The 21,351-nt window shown below is 42.1% G+C and overlaps 1 protein-coding gene and 1 long non-coding RNA gene across 2 annotated transcripts in view; one reads left to right on the forward strand and one right to left on the reverse strand.

Moving 5' to 3' along the window:
* The window catches only part of CDH11 (cadherin 11), a 147,892-nt gene that overhangs the window by 115,360 nt on the left and 11,181 nt on the right, over nt 1-21,351 (reverse strand). The window lies entirely within an intron of this gene.
* On the forward strand, nt 1,364-7,794 carry LOC116578924. The gene is made up of 3 exons (XR_004281093.1): nt 1,364-1,817; nt 6,872-7,021; nt 7,713-7,794. It is a non-coding gene; the product is annotated as an uncharacterized LOC116578924 (long non-coding RNA).

The raw sequence follows: 21,351 nt of genomic DNA on the forward strand, positions 1-21,351 counted from the left end.
TTGTTTCTGATTCAGAAAGTCACAGGGTGGGTCTCTCAAAATGCATTTCTTTTTTTTTTTTTTTAAGATTTTATTTATTTGACAGAGAAAGAGATCACAAGTAGCCAGAGAGGCAGACAGAGAGAGAGGAGGAAGCAGGCTCCCTGCTGAGCAGAGAGCCCGATGTGGGGCTCGATCTCAGGACCCCAAGATCATGACCTGAGCCGAAGGCAGAGGCTTAACCCACTGAGCCACCCAGGCACCGCTCTGAAAATGCATTTCATTTTCTTTAAAGATTTTATTTATTTATTTGACAGACAGAGATCACAAGCAGGCAGAGAGGCAGGCAGAGAGAGAGAGAGAGAGAGAGAGAGAGATGAGGAAGCAGGCTCCCCACTGAGCAGAGACCCCGATGTGGGGCTCGATCCCAGGTCCCAAAGGCAGAGGCTTTAACCCACTGAGCCACCCAGGCGCCCCTCTGAAAATTCATTTCTAAAAGCAGCCCTAGGTGATGTCTGATGCCGCAGGTTAAGGGAGCACAGCTTGAATGTCAAGTCTAGACTCCTGTTGGCTCCGGGATATTAGGGTGGCTATTCATTCTTGCTGCGGCGAATTCACGATCCTCTGCCAAGAAAACTGTTAAGAAGTAAAGAATGGGAGTGAGGGGGGAGGCTTTCTGAAAAGGAAAGCAAGCTAACGCAACATTTGTCAGTCTTTAGCAGGCTTCCCCGTTACTTGGAAGCTTGTTATAAATGTTGCTTCTCAGAGCCCACCTGCAGCTGTGTGGGCCTGGGCGAAGGCTGTGGACACTTCATTTGAAGGAAGGAGGCCCCCAGGTAACGTGGAAGCAGATGGTGTGCAGACCACCCCTTGCAAAACCTTGTAACACACAGACAAGTCCCAGAGCATGAAAGGAGATATGACCCATGAACCCTGGCTTTGAAAGCCAGGGTTCTGTCTGGAGATTGGGTATCCCACAGACTAGCATATGCTTAGATATCCCACAACAGACTATAAGAGAGAGAAAGTGCATTAATTTTTTTTTTTCATGGAAACATCTAAGTCAAATATTCGACTTTAGGATCTTCAGAGTGAATTTTAAATGAGAAAAAATGAGATCATTTGAGATGAAAGAAAATCCTAGACCAGCATACTCTGGAATCTTTGGATTTAGAGCAGCCTTCAGAGTTAGGTGTGAATTGGAAATGTCCCAGAAGATAGGTACTGGGTAATCAGAGCTATTACATTTTGCACCTGACACAGTATCTCTTCCTCCAACAACGACAGCACCGTAGCCGGAGCAATTTCGATGTCTTAATCACTTTCCCTTCCTTTCAGAAACCAGGGAATTTAGTCTAATACTTCATATCTTCCCTTAGGAATTATGAAGTGTCAGCTACCATAGACACTAGGCAAGTGACTTTGTATAAGAAATGTTTGCTGTAATTCAGAGGACTGTGTAATTGTGTTAACAAGTTGCAGGAAACACTTCTGCATCCTGAACTAGAACTGAGGGCCTGACCATGCTAAGGTATCGAACAGTGAGGGCCGGATTATTAACGCCAATCACCCACCACATGCAGCCGTAGTGTGCAAATTCTGTATTCCAAGCTCTTAACACTTTGATTACAGTGGATAGAAATGATGGAAATGAAAAGCCCCGCTGCTGGCTAAACATGAAGAAATTTAGAGTTTATGTAAATCGTTGGCATTAGGTGGGTTGTTTCTGATGCAGCCTGTTCCACATTGTGTCCTCAGGGTTGACCCATAATCACCATGACTGAGAGAACGAGGTTGGTGAATTTCATCAGTCCTGTTTAATTGGATCCTTCGGCCAGGTAAGGACAATCTTGGACTACTGTTTCGTCTCCTAGAAAGTGTGCAGTGCCGTCTTTCCACATAGCTACGATATCTGTGTGTGAGGTCTCCTCCCTTTGACACTGATTAATGCCTTTTTTCCTGATTTCTAGTAGTAATTAATCCTCAAGGAAGAGCATTTTGAAAAGGTAGGGGCTTTAAATAAACTGCAGAAAGTTGACCGACTACATAAACAAATGACAGGATAATAAATGGACAATCTTATCACCCTATCATAACTATCATTAGTTACCATGCTGATTTATTACCTTTTAATTATTTTAACCATTCAAAAAATGTCAAAGGAGAGATTGTGATTAACATGCAATTTTTTATCACGCACCTGATGATAGATAACGCAAGTGGTTTTCCCCCGTTACTGAGACTTTTCTTCCTAAATCTGATGAATGACTTCTCAAATTTAGGTTGTATGATTGAACTGTCACTATTTAAAGATCTCCTCGGAGGGGTAGTCATTTAGCATGTTTTTATGTTTAATTCCAGTAAATTAAAAAAATGTGGAGTCATTTTTAATAGCTTTATCGAGGTACAATTTACATACTATAAGAAATCACCTGGAAGAACACATTTTCATGATTCAATTTTTGTGTTTCTGAGTGTTTCCTAGGCTAGATATCCAGAGGTAAAATGACAAAGACAAAGGGTCGGAAAATATTTCGATTCAAGAAAAGCATTGCCAAATGCCCTCTGGTATTGATTTATAATCCCATCAGCAAAGTATTAGAGCACTCATCTCATTCTACCCTGGTCAGCATGAATATTAGTATTGTTATTCAAGGTTCTGTCACTTTTAATGAAAAAATCAAGATGTCATCATATAGTTCAAAAATGGAAACTGCATTTAAGAATTTTCATTTTCACTTTTGATGCACTTTGGCTGTGTTTGTCCTTTCATTCTGCTTAGTTAAGGTAACGTATCATTCAAATGGCCTTCCCTTATTGAAATTCTTGGTAAAAAAATAAGGCTAAAAGTGGCAGTATAAGCCAGTTGCATGCAGCCCAAGTAACAGCCTTCCCTAAGCTAAGAAAGTTGGACTCCCAACACCAGGCTCCCAGTCAAGAGCAGTATTACTCCAGCTAGGATTAACATCTCAAGGCACTAAAAACATAGTTGAGAGGGGTGCCTGGGTGGCTCAGTGGGTTAAGGACCCTGCCTATGGCTCAGGTCATGGTCACAAGGTCCTGGGATCGAGCCCCATGTCAGGCTCTCTGCTCACCAGGGAGCCTGCTTCCCTTCCTTTCTCTCTGCCTGCCTCTCTGCCTGCTTGTGATCTCTGTCAAATAAATAAATAAAATCTTAAAAAAAAAATAGTTGAGATAGAAGATGATCAGATAAAGGGTGTACACACTTAACCAGACAACTAACACATCTCCAGGTCATTTTTTGAGACAGGGGTTTCATTTTTAAGAAGGTATGTTGCCTTGATTTAACAGACACCTAGAATCAAGTCCTTTGCACAATGTCAGAGTTCGCTTTCAAAGTGCTGTCTCTCTGGGCATACCAAACAATTAAGTAACACAGTGTTTTCATAATACAAAAATGATGTCTACATGTTCCTCTCCCTTCTCCTTCCAATCGCCTTTCTAGAAATTTGTTCTTAAAACTATCAAAACATGGTAAAATAACTAATTATGCATGAATTACTCCCATGACTTAGTCCATTCTCCTGAGGCATGCTGTGACTTAAAAAAAAATGAAGGATTTGTAACTGTTAGTTATCAGCACTTCATGTAACTTTTGATTCAAGTAACAAATAGCATTTCAGCTCTATGTATTCATTATGCCACTAAATTGCAAAGGAAAGAAGCCAATTCTAATGAATTGTAACCATAGTTTCTTTTGCGTATTACATATTAGAAGTGGGTAGCACTTTAAATTATGGTACACAAAACAGCATATAATTAATTCTGAATAAAAGATAATGTATTCTTGCTAAATACGAGTTATTTTAAAATCTCTTAATGAAGAACTAAGCATATGCTGTGCTGCACGGTGCAAGTGTTTAGCATATGCCGTTAGAGCCAACATTTTGCATTTATTATTATATTTATTTTCAATAATAATATATTATTTTAAGTGAACACAAAAAAACTTAATCACTAACATTCCAAATGTGGAAAATATATGCAAATTATAGGAAACTTTTTGGCTTCCCATAAGTTGTCACTAAATAACTTTTTGATGACATGGTACGATTGCAATCTGCAACAGAATGAGAGAAATGGAAAAGACTGTTACTTTTAAATCGCAGAACATATGCACAATGAATTTTAAAATTTAGATATGGAAAGAAACACTTCTATTCGGAAAATTGACATGTTCTGAGTTCTCACGGAATAGTAGAGCTTAAATCCCAGACTTCAAGTTCCACCTGATTTGGTATCAGGTTTATAATTTACTTTCTGACGTTGTGTTTCCACTATTCAAAGAATATATCCTGAATGTTCTACACTCTTACAATGACCATACTGTAGCTTTGAACTGAGCATGAGCCCTATCCCTCCTTCTGCTTCCTACATACTGTCATCACCATCTCACCATCACCACCATCACAAGCCAAACAACAACAAATCTTGAGCCAAATTCTTCTTAGTCGTATTCTCCCCATCTGCACTGTGATGATGCTTAATGTTCCCTCTAAACCAGTCACATGACCATGGGCAAATCACCCCTCATCTTTAAGCCTTTAGAGCTCTCAGCCATGAAATGACTCTGCTAAGGTCCTTTTTATTTCCAAAAGACCTTCTGTCCTTTTCTGTAGCTCTTCCTGAGTGCCAGCAGAAATACACAACAAAACCAGGTTTTCTAAACTCACATATGCTTTCTATTCTTGCTTCATTTAAATGTCGAAAGGAAAAAAAAAAACCAAAACTGTGGACAGTAAAAATGAATTGCAGCATCGCAAAAGCTTCGAATTAAAGACAAAATGTAAGGTTTATTTTTAAACTCAAGGTTTAGCTTCGACTCCAGAGGAATAATAACTAATTCATCAGAAACAGACTGAACTAGAAGGAACCGCACTTCCATTCTTCATCAAATACCCCCAGATCTGCAACAGTTTTCGATGTGCTTCTTTCTCAAGTACAAATGTGCGGTAATGAAAAATAAAAAAAGAATAAAATTTAAAACTAAACGAAAATAATTAATCATACCATCCCTCCATGATTGCTATTTCAGAGTCATACCCTTCCACCCTCTGCTGTGTGTGGAGAAAGTTGAAATCACACTGAATAGATAAATCAGTGGCTTACTTTGTACCTCTTAACATTTTATCCTAAGCATATGTCCATGTAGCAACAGATTCTTTGTTATTATGTCCAGTGACAATTATAGTCCATCATAAAAACATACCATATTTATTTAACCAATCTCTTTTGTTAGATATTTAAGAATTCTTCTCTTTTCTTTCTTTCTCTTTCTTTCTTTCCTATGCTGAATACTTGATACATGCAGTTATTTTAACATTTTAAGATATTTCTTTAGTATTAATTAAAAAAAAGTGAGATGAGTATTGTAAAATATTCAGCAGAAATGTCAGCAGAAATGACATCATTATTTCAAAATAATTTTGGTGGTTTATTTTTCACCTAAACACTCATCCTTAGCATTTTTTGTGAACTGCTTCATACTTATTCAAACCAGCCCCATTACCAATGTCCTGAATTATCCTGAATCCTTCCCACCACTACTGTTACCATGGAAGAGAGATATTTATTTCTATATGCTTCTTCTTCCTCCAGGCTAGGCTTCTCTTCAGGAAGACTCTAGATAATTAAACACCCTAGTCTCAGCTCTTTGCTTAAGGTCAGGCACCTAGTAGGTGCTCAGCAAACATTCATTCATTCTCCTGCGCTAGTTGTAAAGATCCTTCTCTATTCACTTTCCTTTATTTATACCTCACACATTCCAAAAAAAAATTAAGACAGGAAACCTTCTCCTAAAGCCATTCTGTCTTCCACCACTAACGCTGAGATGGATTTGCAAAGGATAAAGTCGTTCTTTCAGATGTCATTTTAACTGTTTACTCTGTAAGAATAAAGAGGAAGATCAAATAATGTCATCTCCTCCGAGAAATATTCCTGAGGGAATGACCCATTTCACCTCTCTTTCGCAAGAAAGATGCTTTTCACCTCTTCTTCTGTTACTCAACTTTGTTCATTTCCTTACAACTACTCCAGTCTGAGACTGTCCCATCACGGATGCCCTCTGCCTCTTCCAACAGAACGCTTACAGATGACTGGGTTTGTCATTTTCACTCAGAAGTCCCTATTCCACAGCACTGTAAATGGTACACTGCAGTCCCTCGGAGCTGGAAAGGTTCTTAGAGGTCACCAAGTTTAACTTCGTTACTTAAAAAAAAAAAAATATGTAAACAGATGTCCCAAGAGGGATAGTTATTTGTTCAAAGTTTATGTAAAATGACAGAATCTGGATGTGAATTTTTCAATTTCCAACTCCCAGGCCAGAGTTCCTACTAAGCTGCCTAATGACAGCCATCTCTGACCCCAGAGCAGAGAAGGAGGCCCTCACTCCCACTGAGCCCACAGAGAAAAAAATGCTTTGAACCCAACTGATAGGGTCTCTCTTCTTTGTCTTTGGTACTGTCCGACCCCTTTATATCTAAGTATATCTAAGATTTATATCTAAGTATAATAATACTTTTATGCAGCCATAGACACATCAACCTTAGTAAAGAAGGGCCGCTATTACTATCCTCTTCCTACTGATAGAGACACCTGGGATACAGGAGCTGAGGAACATGGCCAAAGCCACGTGACAAAGCCCAGACCAGGTACCAGGTGTCCATTCACCAAGTTCAAAGGTGCATTTCCCGAGTTCTCTTGTAACAGTTCAGATCACAGATCTCATTCATGCAGAGACCCATGAACCGTGATTTTGCAGTGGACAGTTGTTCCTTCTCACTTTGAGAGAAGGTAATTAGAAGGAAATAAATAAATGAATAGAATCCTGTGTTAATGTCATTTCTGTAGTAATGTGATGTATCTTTTACAGATTCATCAAACTTCCAGTAATGACAGCAGTTTCTCTTTTATCAAGAGTTCATGGGAGATTAAAGGCCAAAACCCATCTCAGATGTTGTACCTGCTCAGTATTTACTTCTGAGGCCCCAAGACTCTTCAAAGCCCAGTGACCCACTCCCAGGTAGGTGAACACAGAGGAAAACGTTCTTGTCTGAAGCTACTCCAGAAAGCAACTGACAGGTGCCCAGAACTCAGGGCTTCTCGGTGGCTCTGAGCGTAGTGCGGTTCTGGAACATTCAGCAGCCTTGGTTCACTGGGTTATTATTTTTCTATTTGTAGTCCGTATCACCTTGGCTCCTGGCAAAAAGCCATGGAGAACACAGAGAGGAAGATAGGGGAGAGTCTGAGCTGAGACATGACCCTACAAATCCCGTGGCAATGTCACTGTCTAAGATTCTTAACCACTGAGCTGGACGGGTGTACTAAGCAACCCTAGAGATGCACCTATATATCTATGGTGGTATATGATATATCTATCCATATATAACCATATGTAAGTACATATGCAGCTTTTTGGTTTTGGTTGGGTAATTGTTAAAGGCACTGGTCTCTTTATAAGGCTCTTTGGGAAAAATTCTACTGGCCTCAAAGTCAAAAAATATTTTGTCTCATCTGGACACTACTGTATTATTATTTTGTGGTGGTTGTATATAACTCTTGATGTTTCTCCAGTTGCTTGGTTACTAAGAAACAGTGCTCTGTGTCATAAATAATGGTGTGCTCTTCAGGGAAGTCCCTTGTTCTATCTTTCAACCTTACTTAATTTTCCTTCATCCTAATTTCTTTAAAACTTTCCTTTGTTGAAATCTTAGCACATTGCTGGTATTTATGAAGGCCACTTCAACACCTCCTGAGAACAGGAAAGGCCATAAATAAATGGACAAGTAAATAGGCCATAGTGTTTGAACTCTTCACGTGGCCAACCGCTGGGAATCCAATCACCTTTCTCCTGGCTCTCTGCCCAGACCTTTAGTTAAACCCTAACAAATAGTAATTCCTTATGAAGGAAGAGTTGGTCCTAACATCTATCCAAAGGAACATATATTCAAAGAACAGTTTTCTAGCTAATTAATTTTGCTTTCAGTTATTCAACATTCAAGGGGCCTTTTTAATGTTTCTAAATGTGTATACATTATAGCATGTATCAGAACACATTGAAATTACCAATTTAATTATATCTTTCTCCTCCAGACTATTAGGACTTTGAAGGTAAGGACTATGATAGCTTTTCCTCTGTGTGCCTGGTACCTACCACCATGGCTATTACATGGTAGATATTTTGTTGGATACATGGATGTTGCTAAAGTAACTATAGCACAAATGTGTGTCTATACATATATGCACATATATTTATACATCCATGCACCTATATTACCGCCCACTGTGTGTCTCTCCAGCAAATCTCCCCAGAACATGCAAGGCAGTCTATTACTGTCATCTGTAGTGCGATTAAGTAATACACACATTCACAGAGCTCCTACAGAAGAGAGCTGCGGTGTGAGTCCCCACCTGCCTCACTCCCAGCTCTTTCCAGTCTGCCGTATTTCTTCTCAGTGTGATGTCAGAGCGAGGCTCAAGACCAAATCACAAGTAATGGGTTGAAGACAAAGATGTCTCTAGGAGCACCTGGGTGGCTCAGTGGTTTAAGCCTCTGCCTTTGGCTCGGGTCATGATCTCTGGGTCCTTGGATTGAGCCACACATCGGGCTCTCTGCTTGGCAGGGAGCCTGCTTCCTTCTCTCTCTCAGCCTGCCTCTTCTCTGCCTACTTGTGATCTCTCTCTGTCAAAAAAAAAAAAAAAAAAAAAAGGGAAGGAAAAGTGTCTCCAAATACAGAGAATAGATGAGATATAGCGAGATGGAGCGGGCCCACCATATCCTCACGCTGTTCGGAGAAATAGTGTAGTTTACATTCCTTCACACTCCTACTTTCTGAGAACTGAACTACACCATCTAAAATAACTTCTGGCTTCAAAAAGATTATACTCACTGTGCATGGTGATCAGCTTTATGTGTTGACTTGGTTAGGTGATAGTCCCGTTATACCAACACTAATTGGGGTATTTTGTAGATGTCACTAAAGTCTATAATCCCGTTTACTTTAAGTGAACATTATTCTCCATAGTCTGGGTGGGCCTGACTCAACCAGCGGAAAACCCTTCCGAGCAGAAGTGAATTTACTCTAACAAAGAGGAAGATCCACCTGTGGACGGCAGCTACGGCTCCCATCCCCAGGCTCCTGTCGGTCCTTCCTGCCCACCTGTCCTGTGGACCTCCGATGTACCTTGCCAACCCTCGCAATGGTTTGAGCCAGTTCACCTTCCAATAAATCTCCGAATACACGTGTATCCTCCTCGTTCTGTTACCCTCAGGGCATCCTGACTGATAGACGATGTGTAGACTGGCATTGACAGATAGGAAACTCCAGACAACTTCATACTCCGGGGAAGGGAAGAGGTTCGGCAATCTCCTGACAGCGGCCAGGAATGCATTGAAACTCCCCTGAATGACAGTCTTCTTACTTATGTGCAAAGGTCAAATTTCAGCTGGTTCAATAACAAGAACACGATGCTTTCCAGTTTGCACATATTTTTACAAGTTCTTGGAAAAAGTAATTCATAGTAGTTTATTACAAAGCCATTGTTGCAGAAGATCATATCAATGCTATCTCTGTAAAGCCTCTTTTCATTAATGCCTTTATCTGGTTGTCCTACACAAAAAGCATCTTAGTTGTGGAGAGAAGTATGTGTCAGTTTTCAAATTACGATTTTTGCGCTGGAGAAGTGATATTAGGCAACAGAATATACTGGTGTAAAGAGGAAGGTTCTGGTTTCTTGGGTTCTTAAATGAATGACTCTGGATGGATTGGTTTCTATGAGCCTCAGTTTCCTCAACTGTGAAAGAAAGATATAATCTACCATACAAGTTTCTATGAATGGTGTTTGCTATGGCCCTTCAGAAATTAATCTTTCAGATGGATCTCCACTCTCTAGGGCAGGGCTTCTGAATGTCAGCACTAATGGGCCAGATAATTATTTGTTCGGGGCAGGGCGTGCTGCTCTGTGTATTATTCTAGGATGTTTAGCCACATCCGTGGCCTCTCTCACTAGATACCAATAGCACACTCCTACCCCGTGGTGACAACCAAAGATGTCTCAGATCTTGACAAATACTCCCTGGTGGAAAAAAATCATCCCAGGCTTATAACCCCTGTTCTCTAGGGGTATAAATATTACTATTAATTTTTTTTTGCTTTTACTTTTTAAATTTTTCTTAAATATTTAAAAAAAATAGATATAGAAGAACATAGTTCTGTGTATTTTTACTAAGGGATCATGACTGTGTTATCAGCCCTATAACAAGGAACAAAACACTGAGAGCCCCCCTGCCCTCCACAGGAAGCCCCTGACAGCTCTCCTTTTTAACTACTGGGGACTTTCGGTCGGTGAAATTGAGGCATAACTTTTAAATCATAAGAACAAATTCAGAATATGAGTCTGTATACTTGTTTCTTATGTGATTTTTCCCATGGAATGAAGCTGTGCTAGAATAATAATCTAACCAGAAATCATCACGAGGTAGCAGGTGAGCCCCCCAAACTCCAAGAAGGATCGTTTGGAATATCAGTAGAAGAATGGCAACCCGTATGGTTTTTTTTCCTTCCAACCTGAAAACTCAGCTTGTCTGACTCAATGGAGAAAAGAAATGTCGTCAAAAGAGATCAAATGTAGAAGAGATGGCCAGGAGATGGGGCAAAGCCACTGCTGGAAGAACCAACCTGGCCAGTGCGGTCTCTTCAGAGAATCTGAGAAATGCAATGCATCCCCAGGTGCCATGACGTTCTTCTTGTTATGCCTAAGTTCCCTGGACACGAGACACTGGCAGACAAACATACCAGAGCTGACATATCCTCCGATGTTCTGTAAGACAACTTTGGTCGTCCAGTTACACGAGGTACTGAAGTCCTCCTCGGATAGCAAGAAAATATCGAGGCAGCAGGCCGGAATGACAGTCCCTCTCTGGATAGATAACAGTCATGCTGTTGGACGTTGACTAAATTGCCCTCATTCAGCTGAGAGCTGCTGGAAAATTGGTGCTCGGTCTTTTCATTTTTACTATCCCCTAGAGCATCTCCTTTGGGCATAGGCTAAGGTAGGTGCCTATCTAACGCATATCAGTTGAGAAGAGAGATTTGTGTAATAGAAAGTGCACCTCACTAGGAGTTAAAAGGGTTGATGCCCTATTCCTGATGCCACTATCATTATGTCATGCAATTTTAGGGGTAATCCTTAAATCTCTCTAAATATCAGCACCTAAATCTCTTTAAAACTATAAAATGAATATCAAATGTAAATAAATCAAATGCCCTTCAAGGTCACTTTGAAAACTTTGATTCTAAAGGATGTATTGAGCAGAATTCCCAACATTACAGAAATGCCTTGTAACCCTCTATTTTCTCATTCACTCATTTATATGTTCAGTAACTTACTCTTTTACTCAACCATCCTTGGGTACCGTGAATTGCGAGATGGTATCCTGGTTTAGGCTTCATGGAATCCACAGCCACTGAGAACCAACACATAGACAGCTGTACCAAAATGAACCCTAAACTGCAAGATGATATGCGTCTCTTCTCCCAGAGAGAGGAAAGAGCACAAATGCAGACATATGTGGACTAAAACACAGTAAAGGTTTAGGGAGGCCAAATACCATTTCATTGATCCATTCATCTGTCTGTCTATCCAATAACAATTCTGAGCTTCTATGTCTTAAAGGGGCTTTGTGTTCTGTCCCAACCCCACTGTCAGCCACAAGGATGAACACATGGCCCAAGTTGGGTCCTTACGAGTATTCACAGGAGAGAGAAAATGGCCTCAGAAATAGGCATGGGGCTCAAGGCAGTCTCAGTCCTTCCTTGGAATTTTCTGATATGGAGAAAGAGGGACAGCTCTTTCCTGCTTCTGCAAACCTCAAGTATAAGCATGTTCTGAGACCACCGGTGGTGGTCATGTCATTGTTTTTATCATGTGGGAAAACCTCTCAGTAGCAACAGAGTCTGAGACTAAGACTCAAAGTTTCCAGCATGTGGAAACGTAGGACAGATTTCTCGGAACTGTGAAGCCCTGTATCTAGTCCAGCCAGAAGCTAGACCTCTCATGAACTTCCCAATTACACAGCCCAAAACTTCTTTCTCTCAAACTCTTCTGGGCTAGATTTCTGTAACCTGTAGCCACTGCAACCTGCTATGTGCCAAGTATTAAAGAAGCTATAAGTGTTGGGGCTAAAGGAGGTCATGGGGCTCTGATCAAAGGCAGGAAGCAAGGAGGAAAGAGAATGATGAATCTTCAAAGTCACAAGAGAAATGACAAAGGATGAAACCAGGACAATAGCAAAATCAGAAAAATGTCCATATTGTGAGAGGAGTCAGAAAACAGATCAATAGTAATTGGCCGTAGACAAGACGTGAGGTCTCAGAAATGAGGCACCTTGGACTTATGTTTGTATTTTCATTTGCCTCTGCTTGGCTACGTTGGTGGATAACGTTGATATCACTGGAATATGGAATACAGGGGAAATGATCATATTTAAAAGTTTGCTAAGTTAAGTTCGGAATGCGGTCTGGGGATTCGCCAGCGTTAGGACAGGAGGTGAAGCTATGAAGTCTGTGAATCATCCCAGTGAAAAAGCGTGACAGAAGAGGAGATGTCTGGAATAAAAGACTGAAGAAAACAGCACTAAGAATCTCCAATATTTGACAGAAAAGGCTGAGACGGGTGTCCAACTGAGGTAACTCAGAAAAAAGTTTCTCTTTTTCTGAGACAGAGAAGCATCTTAAGAAAAACTAAGAGACTGGGGCGCCTGGGTGGCTCAGTGGGTTAAGCCGCTGCCTTCGGCTCAGGTCATGATCTCAAGATCCTGGGATCGAGTCCCGCATCGGGCTCTCTGCTCAGCAGGGAGCCCGCTTCCTCCTCTCTCTCTGCCTGCCTCTCTGCCTACTTGTGATCTCTCTCTGTCAAATAAATAAATAAAATCTTTAAAAAAAAAAAAGAAAAACTAAGAGACTGAATTTGGGGGTGGTTGAAGTGAGAGGACAACCAGAGGAACCTCCCGCCAGACTGGCATTTATCGGGAGACCCCAGATGGGTAGACAAATTCCTATGTTTAACGCCCCCTGAGAAAAGTCCTTCCACGGACAGCCTATATCTCCTATCAACGCATTTAATGTAAATATCTCTTCCTGAGATGGAGATTTCATCACTTTTTTTGTTTGTTTGTTTTTGGGTCACAAGTGAGAATCTGATCACTTTCCCCTGCAAAGCATCCATCAGATGTGTGTGGGCTATATTCTATTAGGCATCATCCCCAAGCTTCTATCCATTAACCAAAGGAATTAAGTTCTAATAATTTTATTTATTCCAACCATTGACGTATACAAGCTTGTTCTACACATTCACTGATTTCTCAGAACCTCCGAGAGATGCACACAACTTTCCTAACACATTCTCACTAAGGAGGACCTTCCCTGGAATAAAGGCAATGAAAGTCCACCAGGAGACCTGGGTGTGAACAAGGAGGTACCGTGACATACCAGAGGCCCAGATTCTGCTCTTGGAAGAGTCCTGAACTCACCTGTGATGCTGGTCAAGGTCCTTTCCCTCTTTGGGGCTCACTTTCAATTTTAGGGGATCCAACTCTCATCCAGCTCTCTCTCAGGATAGTTATTGGGATGTCTTGTCATCACTTACAAAACGTGTCAGCCAAAACGTTGTCCTGTTTTTTCCCTCTCTTATCTCTCCCTTCTTTGTCATTTCTGTTTCAGATTTTATTTATTTATTTGACAGTGAGAGGGAACACAAGCAAGGGGAGCGGGAGAGGGAGAAGCAGACTTCCCCCTGAGCAGGAAGCCCTTTGTGGGCCTCTATCCCAGGACCCTTGGATCATGACCTGAACCAAGGACAGCCGCCTAACGCCTGAGCCACCCAGGTGCCCCCTTCCTTCCTTGTCATTTTTATTCCTCTTTTATTTTTTCTTTTTCCTTCTTCTTTCTTCCTTTCCTAGTCATCACATTGTAGGCCCCAATAATGTTAAATATCTTCACAATCATCATCCCCATTTGTACCAGCAGTCCTCAGCTGGGATGGCCAGAGAGAGTGACTGTCATTCTCAAATGTCAGTTACTTCCTAATACATCACATTGTCATGTGTAAAAGACTTTTTACCTCATCAGTAAAAGATCACACTTACCACTACTGAAAAATACTTTGTTCATTTGTTTGTATTTTATTCTCTACTCCCTCAAACTAAACTATAAAGTCTGTAAGAGTGGAAGCTGTCTACTGTGGCCACCCTTCTATTTCCAGCCTAATTAATTTATCAGTGTCCCATGCATATTTGCTTAGTGGATGGAGGGACAACACATTTTTAGTGTTATGTATTTTGCTTCAGGGCCATCTCTACTCACAGGTGTCCCACATCTGAAAGTCAGGTTGCCAGGTCTGAAGTTTATGTCCGTGTTAGCTCACTCGGACCTTTGAAAGTCATGATTACCTTTGATTGTTGATAAGAATGACCTTGTTCTGGTCATCCCCTTTCTGTGGGCCCTTTGATTAGGTCCAGCTTTGGGAGATTCAGAAAAGCTGCAATGAACCCAAGAAGGTGGTTCCTGCTGCTGTGGTTTAGAAGGTCCTGAGACTGGGGCACAGTGGTGCCCCACTGGGTGGCTCAGTCAGTGAGGTGTCCCACTCTTGGTTTTGGCTCAGCTCACGATCTTGGGGCCCTGGAATTGAACCCTGCACTGGGCTTTGTGCTCAGCTCAGAGGTGGCTGCAGAGTCTCTCTTTCTCTCTCTGCCCTTCTCTCTCCCTGCTCTCCAAAATAAATAAGTCTTTTAAAATATCATTCGTTTTATAAATTGTCCTTAGAAAAATCACGACTTGCAGTATCTATACAGTATCTAACTAGGGGCAGGTGGCTACTGAGAACTCGAAATGTGCCTCGCCCCAACTGAGATGTGTTACTCATACACATACAAGATTTCAAAGACTTCGTATAAAAAAAAGGATGAGAAATAGCACATTAACAATTTTATATTGATTGCATGTCATAATATTTTGGATATATTGGCTTAAATAAACCTCGTCACTCACGTTGTCACCTATTTCCTTTTTACTTTTTTAACTGGACTATGAGAAAAGTTAAAATTACAGATACAGCTCACAGCTAAGGCTTGTGTCCCATGTCTCAAGGACATTTGCCTGAAGAGCTATCCTCCTGGAATTTCAATTATAAACATGTAAAAGCTTAAAAACAAAGGATTTGTTGAAGAAAATTGAGTTCTTAACATCTTCACAGTTACGCAAATATGATTCATCCTGGGAAAGAGACCACTATTTATGTCAATTTCTTTAAAAGGAAAGCATGAAATCTTTACAAGTGATGGAAAACTAGTTTTCATCAAATCTAGGGGAGGCCTGGGGCACCTGAGTGGCTCAGTCCATTGAGCGTCTAACTCCTGATTTTGGCCCAGGTCATGGTCTCTAGGTTGTGGGACTGAGCCCACCTCAGGCTCCGATCAGCTTGTCCTTCTCCCTCTACTCCTCTCCTTCCCCCTGCTCATACATTCTCTCTCTTTCTAAAATAAATAAATTAAAAAAAAAAAAAAAAAAGACAGGGAGAGGTTTTGGTGTGGAAGAGAGAAACAATAGAGAAACAATAGCTTAGTAAACTTGAGTGGAAGGAACAGAGCAAAACAAATGGGTTCAAAGCCTTTGAACTTGGATACAAAGTCCACGCTGTCGCTCCTGGCTCTATAACCAGGGTAAGACGTGCAAACTCAGTGCACCTTCTCTTCCTCTCTGCAGAGCAGAAATAAAAATGCACATCCCACTCACAGGGTTGTCTCTGACATTTATCAAGTACTCACTGGGCTTTGCACGTGTCCTTGTCATGCCAGTGGTGCCGATAAGGAAACTGAAGCAAAAAAGAACTTATAGAGACGCCCGGCCACACTGCTCCAAACTGGTGGTGGCCGTGGAATCTGAAAGCTTTTAGTCTGAACCCCTTCCGCTCTTGAATTTTTAGTCACTCGATCAGGTTTCACTGCTGTCATGAGATCTGAGTGAAACAGTGAATTTTATAAAGGGATTTTTAAAAAGATTTATTTATTTCTTTGAGAGAGAGAGAGCGAGCAAGTGAGCAAGTTGGGGGAGGGGCAGAGGAAGAGGGACAATCTCTAGCAGACGCCCCACTGAGCGCGGAGCGGTCCTTGAGGCTCCATCCCAAGACCCTGAGATCCTGCCTGGAGCTGAAGTCAAGAGACAGCTGCTTACCTGACTGAGCCACCCAGCCGCCCCTGAGACAGTGAATTTAAAGCACACGCCAAAGCCACGGGAAACATCCACGTCTATTGTTGAAAGCCACAACAGAGCGCTGACAGGATATAGTGTTCAAGGCATTCTGTGCCCCCTCAGCTCCAAAGAAAGACCCTAACAGGTGAAGAGGAACCTAAATGGACTCGGGAAACGCAGACATATTGGTAGAATCCTGGAGTCCGGGAGAATTGTTGAGTGTTCTGTGGAAATAGATTCAAAACTCCCCTACGAAATGTGAAGTCAAAAGGATTCTGGCCTCATAGATAACTAAAAGACTTAAAATCAGTTCCTACAGGCTCCGTATATGGAATCCCTTCTATATTTTCTTCCCAGTGCTTCCTCACACTCGGTTGGATTTCTGGGCCCACCTATGTGGACCTAGCCTCAAGTCACATTATCTTTCATTTACGGTAAAGCATAAATTTCGTAGAGATTGAACTATTTATATAAAGCATTTTTGGGGGGCGCCTGGGTGGCTCAGTGGGCTAAGTCTCTGCCTTCGGCTCAGGTTGTGATCTCAGGGTCCTGGGATCTAGCCCCGTATCGGGCTTTCTGCTCAGTGGGAGCCTGCTTCCACCTCTCTCTCTGCCTGCCTCTCTGCCTACTTGTGATCTCTCGCTGTCAAATAAATAAATAAAATCGTTAAAAGAAAAAAAAAAGCATTTTTGGTCTGGTTTTGATTTTGTAAGGAGCCCTGCAGGGCACTGGGAATGAGACAGAGCCAAGAGCCACGTCATTGTGAAGATTCGGGAATATTCCTAACCAGCTGAGCCGTGTCGAAGAATGTTCCCTAGGAGTTTCCCAAGGGGAGTACCTGGGTCCAGCCAGCCAGATGACCTCCATCTACACATCCCCACAACACAAGGTCACGTCACAGAGTAATAGTCACATCTCAGTAACTCTCCAACCTGGCACCTCTGTAATAGGCTTGATTATTTTTGACAAACTCATTTCTTGTCCAATTTGACATGAAAATTAAAGTCGTATTAGCACAATGCACGCCACGTGAATGGCATCCTCAATGCTCTCCTGTAGCAAACCCAACTGAGCCTCGAAGAGACTCAACAATACAGGTAACGTTAGTTTCCAAAATAGCTCTGTTTTGCATCCAAATCAGCCCTGCCGGGGAAGGAAGGCCTGCTCTGTGGGCCAAACTGATACCATCAATGTACCTTGCTCTGAAGGAAACCCTCTTCAGAGAAAATGTTAATCAAATCATTTCCCATGCAAATATAAAAATAGGGGAAACAATACTGGAGATAGTATCAATATTTTCAACATTCAGCAAAGACAGGCAATCCTTGAAGAGTGATGCTATTTCCATGAATTTAATCAATTCACATTCTTATCCACAAAGCTTTTCTTACTTGCCTTTGTTTTTACAACCACTAATTTAAATGAGTCAGGGGACAGGTTTTGGAGGTTCTTGGCCAGAACAGAGAAAGAAGTCCTGAGTTCCCAACAGCCTATCATCAATTTGGTTTTCATTGTCCAAGTAAAAATCTGAACCCCAGGAGCTGGGTTTGGAAGAGAATAATACATGTATTCTCTCGGTCAAGCTGGGTAGAGAGAGATGTTTTTCATTGTTTTTTTTTTTTTTTTTTTTTTCAATTCCTTCTTTTTCTTTTCTTTCTTTTTTTTTTTTTTTCCCTTACTTTTAAGACAGAACACAGTTGTTCTTCCAGATCTCTCCTATGGGGAGGCAATTTTCCATTCTAACCCTCTTTTTTTTTTTTTTTTTTTACCATAGACAGAACTTGAGTCTGGACAAGGGAAGCTAGTTTCCAACTCTTGTCTCACAGTGATTTGGTGTTCTTAAGTTCTAGCTTAGACTGACAAACTTTCAGCCTCTTATATTCTGGTGTAGGTAATTCTTTTATCTCTCAGAAGCCCGGGTCCTTATTCATATGCATCAGTACAGATACAATGTGACTCTCTTCTCTCACCTTTGCCATACATTGCACCAGGTCATGGAGTCACGTGACAGGAAGTAGCGAGTGCCCGCTGATGGACGAAGACTGGCTTTATGGGCTTTCTCTCAACAGCCCCTAGAATCACCCCCCTGTAAATCCTGGGTGCAAAATAATTGTTTCAAAATGACACTACTGGGGCATCTTCATCTATGCCAGGACTGGAAAGGAACCAAAATTTCAAAAGAAAACATGGATTTTAGAAGCATAACTTGTTTTCTGTGTAACCCATCTTTTCAAGTATATAAGTTGTATGATGAGCCCATCACAGAAAACATAACACTCTGTGTCCTCCTCAAATCATCCCTGGATAGGGAGAAAGCCAAGCACCCATCAATCCTATTAGAAGAACCACAGGAAAAGCTTTCTATTTCTTTCAGTCAATTGAGTTCAAATCCTTTGCAACAATTTATCTGTGCGATCTCCTGTTTATGAGCTTGGGAAGATGGGATGAGGTAAGCCCTGGAAGGTCAAGTGCAGGTCATTCTGTCTGCACGTCACCAAGTATCCATCCCCACTCCTCATCAACCATCAGCAGCAAGTCTCCTGAACCTCTCAAAGTCTCTTACCTCGGTGTCCCTACAACAGAGCCGTGGAGAACATGGAATATCTGTTCAAATCCCTGCTTGTCCACTTATAAACCACACAACACTGGGGAAAGTGGCTTAACTATCCTGAGTCTTGGTTTCTATGTTTTATAAATGAGCATAATTATAGCTTCCGCCTCCCTGAGGTTGTAGTGAGGACAGACTGAGGTAATTCACGGGGATCGCTGCGCAGGATGTGCATACAGTGTTGTGCTCAGTGCACAACAGCGATTGTGAGAATGCTGCCCCACCCTAGTCCCTAATCCCCGCTTCATCATCTCTGCTGTAACCCCCATCCTGCTGGCCTCCCTCTTTAGGGTCTCTGTTCCTTCTATCAGTAATTCTCCATGCTGTTCCAGAAATCATTTAATAATGCATTCAACACATCACTCCCCTACTCCAAACCCTTCAGAGGCTCCCTAGGGGCTAGGGATTGAAGTCCAAAGCCCTGAATTCGGCATTCAGTGTACTCCACAGAGTCCTGAACTTACTACCCCGCAGGCAGACTCTGTCCGCTATCACTTGCTGGCATACTGTGCTTGGGCAAACCTGGTCTGTGCTCTCACCTCCTGGTGTTTCTGTTCGCATGGCTTTCTCTAGAATGCTGAGATTTGACAGTCAAAAAGCACCTTGCCAAAGGATTTGTGGAAGATATGAGAGTCAGACCGTTTTAGAAAGGACCCCGAAGGCCACTTTACAGATGAGGAAACCGAGGTTAATTGGCTTGCCCAAGGCCCCGTAGCTATCCATCAGCAACGTCAGATGGCACTAAGCTCGTCGGCCTGGAGAGAGGGAATCACCTGGCAGCCTATTAGGGGAAATTCGTCAGCAATTGGCAGCAAACTTGCTGACAGGCGATCCTTCTCCGTTCGTGAGAAATAAAATGTTACACAGCCAATAAGAAAAGGACACGAGGCATGACTCTCTAAGTGAAAACTGGGGGCCTCTCTGGCTTATAATGCAAGGCTCGACAGCAGCAGGGCTGGTGGGAGAGGGCAGCTGAAATAATTCCACGGGACCCATCCCTCACGTCAAAGACACAGCCTCTTTGGCTACATTAGTCTCCTGACTAATGCTTCCAAAGGCACTGCTGAGATTTGCTGAAGTTGAAGATTCTTTGCGATGTTTGCTGGAGCAGCAGCGATGAATAAAACACAAGAATCACCCATGCATTATTTCGAAGGCAAGTGTGCCCAGCTTTAACTGCTACATTGCAATTTTTACTCTAAGATAATAATACTAATAGTGACACTTCATTTATATACTGCTTCTTAGGTTCCCAAGAATAATAGAACAATGACAACTGTATCTTAACACCACAGCCGTGTCCATATATGAAGTCGGTAGGGGAGCAAGCCAGTTCAAGAACAGTCTCCCGTCACTGCTGGGGTGCTTTAGGTCAAAAGGTTGTGAATTGGAATTGTTTGCAGAAATAACCTCTGATTTTTCAGCTTGGGTTTGGATTTCAAATACATTGTCAATAAAATATTTTATAGTACCTTTAAATATGTGCTTAAATATTTAAAACCTTAAAATATGCATGCTTTTATAGAGAATAGAAAGTTGATACCTAGGGCGCCTGGGTGGCTCAGTGGTTTAAGCCTCTGCCTTCAGCTCAGGTCATGATCTCAGGGTCCTGGGATCGAGCCCCACATTGGGCTCTCTGCTCAGCAGGGAGCCTGCTTCCCCCTCTCTCTCTGCCTGCCTCTCTGCCTACTTGTGATCTCTCTCTGTCTATCAAATAAATAAATAAAAATCTTTAAAAAAAAAAAAGAAAGAAAGAAAGTTGATACCTACTAACACAGGTGCCCACCCAGCTTCACCTGTTCGGTTAGGCATCTGTGGTTTGTGGTCTGGATGGGTGTCCATGGTGACCCATCAGGGAGCATCCCATGGAAACTGAAATGCATGGCTCCAAGAGTCCCAGGCAGCTTGGTGATAACAGAGTCAGGTGTGGCCAGTGGTTCATCAGCCACAAAATCAAAGTCATTCTGTGTTCCACTACCTGGCCCATTAGACAGATCTGAAATTCTGAGCTTGCTCCGAAGGCTTCCCTCCCTGAAAGATGATGCTGATTTCTTTCTCTTTTTTGTTTTTTAAAAAATGTATTTATTTGAGAGAGAGACAGACAGACAGAGACAGAGCAGGAGCAGGGAGGAGAGGGAGAAATAGACTCCGGCTGAACAGAGAGCCTGATAACTTTGGGGCTGGATCCCAGGATCCTGGGATCCTAAGCGGAGCCGAAGACAGACACTTAACTGACCGAGCCAACCAGACGGGGTGACGCTGATTTCTGACAAAGGTCGGTGAGGAAAGTTGTCCTGGGATGGTATGAGGCGAACTGCAGAGGCAGCTTATACCTGTGTGTCCTTCCTGCCCCAAATCGCCCAGCTGTAAGCACTGACAACTGCCATGTGATCACTGTCTCCTTGGGTCAACACAGAGCCCATGCTGCCAGGACAGCGTGGGAGCTGTCCCCTCCAGAAGCTAGGATATGACTTAGGGAGACTAGCCCATTTTTATGGG

Source organism: Mustela erminea, chromosome 19, assembly GCF_009829155.1.
Source record: "Mustela erminea isolate mMusErm1 chromosome 19, mMusErm1.Pri, whole genome shotgun sequence".
NCBI classification, from domain to species: Eukaryota; Metazoa; Chordata; class Mammalia; order Carnivora; family Mustelidae; genus Mustela; species Mustela erminea.